The sequence below is a fragment of the Metopolophium dirhodum genome, chromosome 4 (genome assembly GCF_019925205.1).
Source record: "Metopolophium dirhodum isolate CAU chromosome 4, ASM1992520v1, whole genome shotgun sequence".
NCBI lineage: Eukaryota > Metazoa > Arthropoda > Insecta > Hemiptera > Aphididae > Metopolophium > Metopolophium dirhodum.
Genome location: NC_083563.1, coordinates 9,382,644 through 9,394,667, shown reverse-complemented (window position 1 = coordinate 9,394,667; position 12,024 = coordinate 9,382,644). Strand labels below are relative to the sequence as shown.

Sequence of the window (12,024 nt, the reverse complement as noted above, 5' to 3'; positions counted from 1 at the left end):
GGCTCTCGAATTTTTTTTTTCAATTTATCTGTACTGCAAATTATTTATACAATTTAATTGCCGAACCCATGTCCTATATTATTATACGCCAGAGGCTCAACGACCGGCAGTATAGCTATTACAACTTCTGGTGACCAAATGTCCCATCTTAATATTTGACGGGGATGAACCATCCGTTTACCATGCCTATGCGACACAAGTTTAGTACGTACATTAGGTTTTTATTTATTATTTACGTTTTAAAACCACCACATTTCCTATTTCCAACGAATGTGGAATTTATCGTTTAAAAAATGTTGTTACGGTCAACTACTATAAGGCAGTATAAAATAAAATATAATTGTACAATAGAATAATGTCTTGTGAAAAAAAATTACCGAGACCTTTTTTTCGTAAAACGCTGTACGTCTTTTTTCAGAGTGATTTTTTTTTGGTGTGATCAACGACGTTATTGGTGGTATATTTGGTTTTATTATTTATGTGGGGCTGCAACAAGTAACAACACATGTGTGTATTAAACATTTATACTGCAGCAGTATTGTGTTGGTTTCTTTTCAATGCATATACAACGGTGTAGCGGTCGGTCAGTTCTTGGAATTCTTACTGTATACAGTGTAGGGGTACTGTAGTATAATAATAATAATAATATACAGGTAGTTTCATCTGTACAGTCACTTTTCATTGTACCTATATTGAAAAAATTGAAACGTATTATTTTTTGCTAGCAGCGGGCAGCGAGTATATTTTATTTTACTACATTAGACGTATAATATAATACAATATTTTATGTGTTTCATACGTCCAAAAACAAACCGGATGTGTTTTTATTCTGTAACCGTAGCGTGCCATAACCATACGCGTATAATATATAATATTATATAGATTATAGATGGTATTATAGTCCAGGGGGGGTCAAACTTTTTTCGATAAAGATATACCGAAAATATTATATTCCTCTGAAGGTTTTGGTCTCCTCAAATACAAATTAAATTACAATTAAAAATAACCGATTGATCGGTCGTTCGCAATCGACTGCTTGCCCCTGGGTTATAGCAAATTACCCAAAAACGTAATGTTTTTTTAATGGATGGCAAATATTTACACACCAATACCAAGATAAATTTGTGCGCACAAAAAATTCTAATAGGTACCTACTCACGTATATGTAGAATTCTAAATTCTTTTAAATCATTAGAAATAAGATCAGCAAAAAGGGAACTAAAAGCTTCAAGTTTCAAATTATTTGCAATACAATAATACGTTTTATTAGGTACAATAAATATTTATACAGCTGTATGCTAAATGATACCTTAATACATAGTAAGTATATTATAATTTATAATAATAATTTCGACGACTTTTTTTCATCATACATTATGGTACCTTGTTCAACCGTGGGATTTTTAAACACAACACTCGCACAGTGAATAAGTTACCTTGATGTATGACAAAATAAATAATATGAGCAAACCTAAGCAAACACCATTGCGAAGATTATAAATTTAAGTTGACTTATTCAATATTTAACAGCAAAAAAGAATAAAAAATAAAATAAAATAAACATTATTAAAATATTTTATAAACATTAATAATTACAATACTATATTATAGTATATTACAAACATGAATATATTGTGTTTTAAAAAATAAAATCTACATACGATAAAATAATATAATAATTATAATACTGTTTAGTGTTAATACCACGAGAAAGAAATCGACGTTTTCTTATGAAATTCCGTAGGTAACAATAACATCTTTAGATTTCCACAAAAAGGCTAAAGACGTATGTGTTACCAATAGGAATCTTTCACAAATAATAAATATTCCTACGGACGTAGATTTGTCAAAGTCTAGTATTTTGAAATTTAAGACAGCTGGTATACGAAACAATTTCAACCGGCTCTATTAAATCCCAAAGAATACTAAGCCATGTGCCCGGCCCATGTACGCGCAGTCGAGTTTTCGAAAAATATCCAGAGTAATGGCGGTAGTGGATACAGAATTATCTTTGGATATTTATAAGCGTATATAACGAATCCCATAGAAAATCCGCATTCCGTTACCTACCTCGAATCCAATACATAATTTCAAAAAGTAAAAATTACAAATAGTTTTTACCAATCCGTTGCTTACATGATGCATCATAGAGTAGTAAACATCTTTAGCAGAATATGATTTGTATGTTACTAGCAAAAAATGTTTATGCTACCCCAATGATTGCTCATTACTGCAGCTATGCATGCCTATATAATATTATACAATATTAAAAATTAAATAATATTTATATTTACGCGTTTATAGGTATTTTAAGTATAATAATATTATATAATTTTTAAGACAGTATATAACGGAAACTAAATTTTGTACGTATATGATAATATAGAATGTTTCTAATTCAATAATATAATGTAAGTAAACAAGTTTAAAAAAAATTGTGTTTGAATAATTATGCATTTAAATTGTACATTCATATTAAATAAAAATACTAAACATTAAGGTTAGCTGCTAAATACAGTCGTTTTTCATGACGTAAAATTAAATAAAATAACGGTTGCGAATGTCGCGGTTACCATCAATCGGTAGTATAAACTCTAGTCACAATTTTAAAATGCACTGTTACTAAGAGTTATACTAACAGTCGATAGTCACCTCAGCTGTATATTATTTATTAGTTATTACAATACGATTTACAAACCTATACAATAGTTTTTAGATACACAATTTTTTTTTTAAATAATACATTAATACAACGATAATTAATAAACAATGCGGTATATATTATAATATAATTATTAAGATTACCTCGAGGATTTCCTGCATGGTGGCGAATTCAAGATATTAAACAACTCGTCTCTCGACGTCCGCATTAATCGGTTTCTACGGTTCAAAACACGATCTTATACTGACCCCGAACGCAGTAAGAGCGTGGGCGCGCGCGTTTAGCCTTTGTATTGAGTGTAGAAGGTCAGTCAAGCGAGAAGGGATGATGATGATGCTATACCAGCTACCTGCTTGCGCCAATGGTCGTTTACAGGGCGATTTCACTCAATTCCTCTGAAATATGTAGAGAACGAAATCATGTGGTTTTACAACACGATAACATGTTTTCAATACCTATTATAGCGACTCGTGTTCAATAACATGGTTCTTACTTCTTAATAATTTTGTATTATATATTCGATATACCTATCAAACTACATCTATATAATAAATATAGTATATACTATATATACTTATAAATTATATTTTATAATATGTTTTAATTTTTAGCATACATTTCATTCACGTTATCTATGTGCGGGCAATCTAAATTATCCATCGTTTTCGAGTATATTGTTGCCTGTTGGACATCGTGAAAAAAATACAAATTAAAAAAAATGTCCCGAGGACAGAGTTCGTTTTGAAAAAATTTGGACAAAAAGTCCAAAAATACAAAATATTTTATTACATTTTTTTAAAATCACATAGGTAATTATTTAAGAAAACGTAACTTATTTTAAATTGTTATTATTATTGTATAGAGTGCAATGATCGATGTCTGTTTTGACTATTTTTTATAAATTGTTTATAATATCTGTAAAAGCCAAAAGGTTTATATTTTTTCTTATATATTTTACAACTTACTATTATACTGACCATTATTTTATATTTTTGTATGGAACTTTAATATTTGTATCTGTAGGCAAGTAATAAGTATAAAGTATATAACTGTATAACTGTATAAGGAATAGTAATCAAATATAATACGGTACTGCAGTGTACTCTCGGTAACTCGAAAGTCTCGAACAAATAAAATTACCCTTCATATAACAATAACACATTAAGATTTTAATAAGTCGATTTTTTTTTTCCCCATGAGCTTTGATGAGTTACTGGGATTACACTGTATTAATATATTATATTAATATTGTATAAGAAAATTAGTTACATTGTTTAAATTAATATTAATTATATATGAAATAACCTATGTGGCTATGTCCTATATAGTACCTATATAATATATTATAAACCTAATTATAAATAAAAAATGTAATAGAATATTTTATATTTTTGGACATTTTGTCTGACAATAAAATAAAAATATACTGACTTCAAAATGGACTTTTCGTCCAGGATTCATCCCCTATACCTATTTTAAAAGTTTATTATTTAATATGAAGTTATTTTTTTTGTCTTAATACAGAAATCCAAATATTTTTACTATTATGTTTATGTAAAATGATATATTTACTTAATTTGTATAAACATTACTTTTTATTGTGTGAAATAGATATTAAGTAGGTATGTATTATAATTTATAATAAGTACTTGATTTAAACATTACTTTTTATTTTTTCTAGTAGACAATTATCAAAATAATAGGTAGGTACATCTATAATTTATTATATTTATAAAAATATTTGGAAATTTATTCTGTATTTATACAAAATACAACAATAGAAAAAAAAAATAATTATATTATATTATTAAATAATAAACTTTCCAAAAAGAAATGTGTGGAAAATGTCCACATAAAAAATGAGGAGGATGTCCTACTACACCGAAGACAGCCGGGAGGAAATGTCCGCGATTTCTCACTTACATAGTTGTTGTGACACAAAAGGAAAATTGTAAATTTTTTTTTTTTTATAATTGTGTTTTATTATTAATTGTTCATTAATATTGCTATCCACGGTCCATAGAAAAATAAGCCGAGATGTTTGACATGCCTGATGTAAGTGTAATATGTGACCTTCATATTAAATTTATATTTTACTTAGTAGTTAGTACCTAGTTAACTAGTTAAACGGTTGTTGAAAGTATATAATTTATATACCTACTCACTTTAAAAATATTTAAAATTACTTAAAATTCATAAAATTGCATGAATTTTAAGTAAAAAATTCACATAATGTAACTTAATTCCAATTTTAATTTTAATTTTACCGATTAAATGTTTAGTGTTATGCGTTTACTTAATATTACTGTACTTCTCATTGATGCGTAAAGTTCATAAACCATAAGCACTTTAAAGTTTAAATAGTTGTGCTTGGCAATATGGTCTGGGTAAGATACCAACTACCATCTACAAAGTACAAAATGTAGGGGTTAATTTAGTGTTTCTACATATTATTCGTTTTATTAATAATAGTAATGAATAGAAAACAGGTAAATGTTTTAAAAGCGAATAATTTATATATCTGTAAACATAATATAGGTAACACTAAAAAACATCGCGTCCGAAATCGTTTTCACCAAGACTAAATACCAAAATTAATTTTCTATGTAGAAAATGTAATATTGCGATGTTTATAGTTTATATTATATATTATTTCACAAAATGGTTTAAAGAATGTAAAGAGGTACGTTTTATTATACGTATATAGGTACCATTGGTGGTAGTGTGGTACTTATAATATGTATTATGGATATACCAATATACATGGACCTATGCCCTACTACCATAATTCATCACGAACAATTCAATTGTATTTTGTATAGTGACAAGTATAACCATGTAGACCTACCTGCAATCTTGGGTGAAAACTCAAAATTCGGGTTTTGAAAATATCACAGTATATCATATTGTGTGCGTGCGTGCGTTGTGTTGTGGGAGGGTGTGACGCGTGTATAATATAATATATATATATGTATAAATATATACGTGTATATTATTCACCGTCAGGTGTTCACCATCAAACAGGTACTTCTAAACGCTGTGTGGACTGAACATGCCTGTTCAGCCTGTGCTGTGCTCTTTATTGGCATAATCTGTAAGGTGAATAAATAAATATTTCAGTTATATTTGCAAAAAAAAACATTTAGGTACTTATCAAATCACTATATCGCTATTTTTTTTTAAAAAATTCTTTGTCACATATTTAATTAAAATCATGTGGTTAAGTATAATAGGTAATTTTCGTTGTTTAAACAAATAATAATAAAGTATTATCAATATTGATTAAAGTGCAATAAGTAATTCATGAATTCACACATTTGACACACAAGCCATATAAAATAAATACTCAGATTTGTAATTTTTACAATATCATTATTTTATTTAACCTATCGAGAAAATTCAACAAAACAAAATTAATGCCATTTTATATCATGAGTATAGATTTTTTTTTAATAATTATGATAATTAGATAATATAGAATATACTATATAGATACCTACATATATCCGAAAAATATATAAAAGAAATAATATGAAATATATGAAAGAAATGGTTCAGAAACATAATATTTTTATGTTGGTATTTAAATGAATTGCCTACCAATAGTTGACTATACGGAAGGGCCGAAAAGCAAAACATGTCATCAATATTGTTTTTGTATACGATTTTATTATACATAACAGTTACCTCATATTCATATTATTCTGATTGAAGTAAATAGTAATACAAAAAATATCACAAGTTTAATATTATTATTTTATATTATAGATAAAATTATCTCCCTTAATAAAATACGTTAAGTAGGTATTTTGACATTTCGTTTTAAATACGGGGGAATCCTGGCTATAGCTGCGGTTTGCTTACAACTGGTTCAATACAGCGTTTGAGCTATGTGATTTTAACGAATGGCAACTTATACTAAAAGACTTTAAAACTACACTCGTATAAATGTATAAGTATAATCGTATGTATTTGGGTTTTACAAAATATATATTAATTATGAAATAGCAAATATTTTATAAACTAATACAACTATTACACTTTTTATTAAATGTATTGTATAAATTAAATATTTAAAAGTGTAATTTGAGCAAAATAAGTTGATATACGTTATAGTATTTTAAAATAATCACAAAAATTACTTAAAATTATGCAATAATATTTTTTATAGATTTGATCGAGCTATCGTTATTAATTGCATTATATACCTATAATTATTATTTAATAACGAATAAGTAATCAAAATCTCTAAACTTTACAAATTATTATGTGAGTATTTAAAAATTCACAACATTTTCAATTTAAATATTTTAGAATGTGATTCTTAAAGAAATTTTAATATGTAGGTACTTATATTAAAGAGACATGTGCACAATTTTATTTGATGGAATTGTTTTTTCGTTTACTTACGAAATATTAAATGTATTGATTTCAAATAGATTAAGTACCATTGCAGCAAAAATAAGTTCTCATGTTTTTTTAAAATAATGACAGTCAGTTGTTGTTTATACGCAAGTATTTCATGAAAAATAAAATCAGTCAAAATATTTAACGCATCATTACTAAGAAAATATTATATACTAGCCGATCTATAAGGAAAATATTATTTTAGAATAATTTTTTATTTGTGTTTATGTGGGGCTTGAAATACTTTTGAGTGGCCTAAGTCTTGTACATAATTTACGCAGGGAATACGAATACGCGACATGTCCCTTACATTATGTTACATAGGCGTGCGCAGGGTTTTGTGTCGGGTGAAGCATACATTTTTAACCGGCCCTCAAAAACAATAAGCAGCCCAATTATTTCCTTTATATAACCCCCCCCCCCCCCCGAATTCTGTTTAGCACCACTGTGTAAACATTTAATGTTTTATAAGTTTATATAATCTATATAAACTATGTATAAACACAAATGGTTAATGCGCTATTGTCATTGTGTCTGTATCTGTAGAGTGTAATCTAGTGTGTACGTCGAATTTCTCCAATAATACCCATATATTTTTAGACTTGTATTGATAAAATAGTATTATAATTTTTCATTTGAATAACATTGAACATTTACATTTTAATTTAATTATAAACTCAATATGTTTAAAATTATTCACTCTATGTATACCTTTCAAATAAATATCTACTAGCCCACTAAATCCAAAATAAATTGTCGTGCGCAAGCCTATGCAGTTATGTTACTCACAGCATAGATCAAATAACACAATATCAATATAGATTATAGTCAACGCCAATCATTTATCGATCATTATTTTAATTTGGTTTGACTCAGAAACATATTTCATTTCTTAATAGTTAATTTTGCCATTTTTAGAGTATTTGATGGTTAATGATAAGATTAGTAAGCAAATTGAAAATTTAGCCATAAAAAAAAAATACTTGGTACATTTGTACCTCTTATTATGCATATTTATTTTGATAGGTTAGGTTAGGTTAGGTTAGGTTACTTACTTATTTACTTTGTATTGTACATTTGTAACCATATCGTGTTAATAAAATCATTAGTTGACAAACAATTTCCCGTTTTTATTGATAAATGTTTAATAAAATACCTATTTCTATTTATGAAAATTGTGAATAAAGAAAAAAATAAGTGCATAGGTATTTGTATGTACTTTTTTAAGCGCATTATATTAAGTCCGAGCCCTAGTTATAACGATGTTATATTAATTATAAATCATAAATAAACATTGAATTAAATGTACTAATGTAAAATATCTTTTAATTTATTTGATACCTACTTACGACTTAATATATGCGCCCATCAGCCATCACAATATTGTTCCGTCTGGTAACCACTAAGTACCTACTGACTATACTAAGCCAACTGACTGTACTAATACTAATTACTGAGTACTAACCGGTGATTCGGCGATCACAGAGCCAATGTCCACAATCGTCGCTCTTATCGGAACGGGGTTTCCCAGACGAGTAAATGATGATTTGATTGCTACACATTCTTAGCCAGGCGGGCACAATTAATAATTATTATAAGCAATTGCCTGTTGCCAGACACTATAGAGTATAGACAGACGTCTTCGAAACTAATTGATATGGGTACTATATACTTTAATACTTAGGTATATCAATATTATCACAAGAAGATACCGTATTTTTACATCGTTTAAAGGTTAAAATAAGATTATATTATAAACATTAAACGCATGGAGCATACCTAAAGCAGTAAAACGTTTAAAATGTAGGGAAATATTTTGTATCGTATTCTTTTTTCTTAAATGTTTAGCTTTTACAAAAAAATAAAAATGATGGGATTTACCATGATGATACTACACCGCACATCACTCTACTTATAAACTTTAAAATGTATTGAAGAATTTTTTTTCAGTATACATCTAACCACCAAGGTAAGTTTATATCACAAACTAATTCACCCCAGTGGGGCTATAACGTTGGGGGGGCTGTAACTGCCACCTGATATTACATAAAAACTGAAAAGTAACCCCTGGGGGTGTTGTTACCACACCCATAATATATTCACTTAAAAATATAAAATTATTAGCAATGTGGCATTATACCTTATAATAGTAATTAGTAAAATAGTAAATATGTATAATAAAATATAACTTAGAAGTATATAATAGATAATATTATGTTAACTACAGTCGTTGACAGAGCACTATATGGTCTAATTAGACCAATTAGCTTAAGTTTGTCAAACTATAGGTTAGGTCACCCGTTATATAAGCTTAAGTCTGCACCCACGTGGGTACCCAACTCTTACTTTTTTTAACTGGAGAACCATATTTATGGACTTATTATTTATTGGTAGGTACTATAATATAGTATACTTTATAGAAACAACAAATAACCCCCTCCCCCACACACACAAATATAACAAAATACGCCACTGGGGAGCTCCTAGTTTATATACTTTTTACATCGTAACTGGTAAGGTTGAGCCAAGAGGTCAATAGGATCTCAAGTTTTGAGACCGGGGACCTGTTATTGGTTGTTGTCTAGCCAAAAATAATTACAAAAATAGTTATTATAGATTAGTACCTATAACATATAATGACAATATAAGAGCGGAGTGCGAAGGCGTAAAATCAGTATTCAAAACTTCCTTGGACTAAAACTTCAAAACAAAGTCCGGCTAACAAATTCCCCATTGTTTTCAGTATAGTTAACTCTTAACCACATGTCTAAAAAAGAAATTGCAAAAAAAAGGGTGTCCAGTCAAGTTTTAATGTTCCTTTAATTATGCCTCTTTCACTTCTGGTTTTAATTGATTTTCTCTGTTTACTGCTATTGTACTTTTTAATTCTCTAGACTGCAGAGTTGTGCAGGACTATAAGATAATACTTTTAAAGATGTATTTCTGTACGGTTATAAATAGGTAGGTACTCAAATATGCTTTTTCCTATATACTTATTTTTCTTTAGCATAGCATTGGCCATTAGCCATGCCAACCCATTACTTTTTAACTTTTTAACTTTCTTAAGGATTATAGATTGTTATTATTCTTTATTCTATGGTTATTATATATTAGCATTTATAATACCTACATGTAAATTCTAAAATTCCTATACTAGATCCAATATTACATTTAGGTATATTTTATATTTTTGTAATTTTGTCAAATCATTTTTAAGGACTATTATCCTTGGTACAAACATTTTAACAATTTGTCCTAGGATGTACACAACATGTTTAGTAAAATCCAAAACAAAATTATGATTTTCAGCTTTTACTGAGTACAAACAGTAAATCCTAGCTTTACCTGGAGATCAGGCATTTACGGTAACATATATATTCAGTCCACATCGAGGCAAATATTGAGGTATCAAACTCAACACTATACAATCAATATCATTTATCGTAGAAAAATATCAAGTTAAAAATTGTGATCATATGACGTTTATCTTTCAGGTGTTCAATATTTACCTGTTCAGTGGGGGTGTAGCGACTACCGGTATTAGGGACGGATCATTCTTGTAACAGAGTTCACGCACCAATATTGTTATCTCTCATTGATTATAAATAGGGCTCGGAAGTTGTAGGAGCTAAAAAAGGTAAAATATGCATGCAAATATGCACGAAAAAATTGCAAAATATGCATTAAAAATGTTAAATATGCAAAAAATATTATTCTGAATTCCAAAAATTAAATACATCAGTGATGTTGTTTACAAATTAATCATATACATAAAAATTATTTATAACTAAAAAAAAGTATAACTGGTTGGCATTTTGATATCTTATTGAGCTGAAAATAAAATTAATAATATTTTTTCAGTATTTTTTAAATTACGAAAAAAATACATGTTTTCTAATACCTGTTAAGTTATTGCATTGAACCACCAATATTTTCTTAAGATTTTCTATTTCAAATGAACGACGATTATTCGATAGAAGATTTTTATATCGAGAAAACGATCTTTCAACGTTAGTTGAAGTCATCGGTTAATCGACAGTAACGATAAACGAAGAAACCATCATTATATTTATGATAACTTATCGACGATAAGATAGTACTACAAATAAGTATTTCGGCATACTAGCGTGATAGACTAAATGCGTTTAACATTAGTACACCACTGTTATTAACTCCGTAATTGACTATTAGTCATTTTGAGTTTTATATTAAATATTAGTTGAAATATACAGGTTAAGAAAGAAAAAAATCAATTTTTTTTAGAAAAATATGAAATATGCATAATATGTGTATAAAATCAATGAAATATGCACTTTTTAGCTAAAATTGGCAAAATATGCATTTTTAATTTTTGTATTTAAACTCGTCATTGTATAGAACGGATTTATAGCTTGGTCTGCTATAAATTGAGAACATACAGAAAAATATGCAACTCCTACAACTTCCCAGCGCTAATTATAAAATATAAATAATATATAGGTCTACCTATCCTCTTAAGGTCTTTAGATAATAAGTTCTTATAAACAATCGTAGACATTTAATTTTTTTAATAATAGTCTTTATTATTGTATTTGATAATACATGGTACGAGTGTATAACGTTGCACTATACACTGAAAAAGTTCGTTAGCTTTTAAGTATCTAATAATCAGTCCTTCTCACTTAACTAGTCATGCTCTGGTTTAGCGTTAAAAATTATTACTATCAATGTGTAATTAAAATGTATATTAATATAACACTATGTACATCAATAGACAAAAAGAAAATAATATTTTGGGTCATAAAGGTTACAATTTGGTAAATCATATTATATAAAATTGTCAATTGATAATTATAATATATATAACATTATATAATATTGTGACAAATTGGGGTACATTAATGATAAAGATTATTAAGGACTTGCTGGGTGTCAAGTTGCACCTTAACAAAAATACTCTTACCCATATGAAATTT

At 27.8% G+C, this 12,024-nt stretch overlaps 1 long non-coding RNA gene across 2 annotated transcripts; it reads right to left on the bottom strand.

Moving 5' to 3' along the window:
- Positions 1 to 438: 438 nt before the first annotated feature.
- LOC132943914 (uncharacterized) lies at positions 439 to 8,546 on the bottom strand. 2 transcript variants are annotated; one of them, XR_009664388.1, is made up of 4 exons: positions 8,415 to 8,546; positions 5,511 to 5,754; positions 2,806 to 3,057; positions 439 to 687 (listed from the first exon to the last, which is right to left on the bottom strand). It is a non-coding gene; the product is annotated as an uncharacterized LOC132943914 (long non-coding RNA). The 2 variants fall into 2 exon arrangements; XR_009664387.1 differs by lacking the exon at positions 439 to 687 and having other exon boundaries at positions 2,656 to 3,057.
- Positions 8,547 to 12,024: the final 3,478 nt, after the last annotated feature.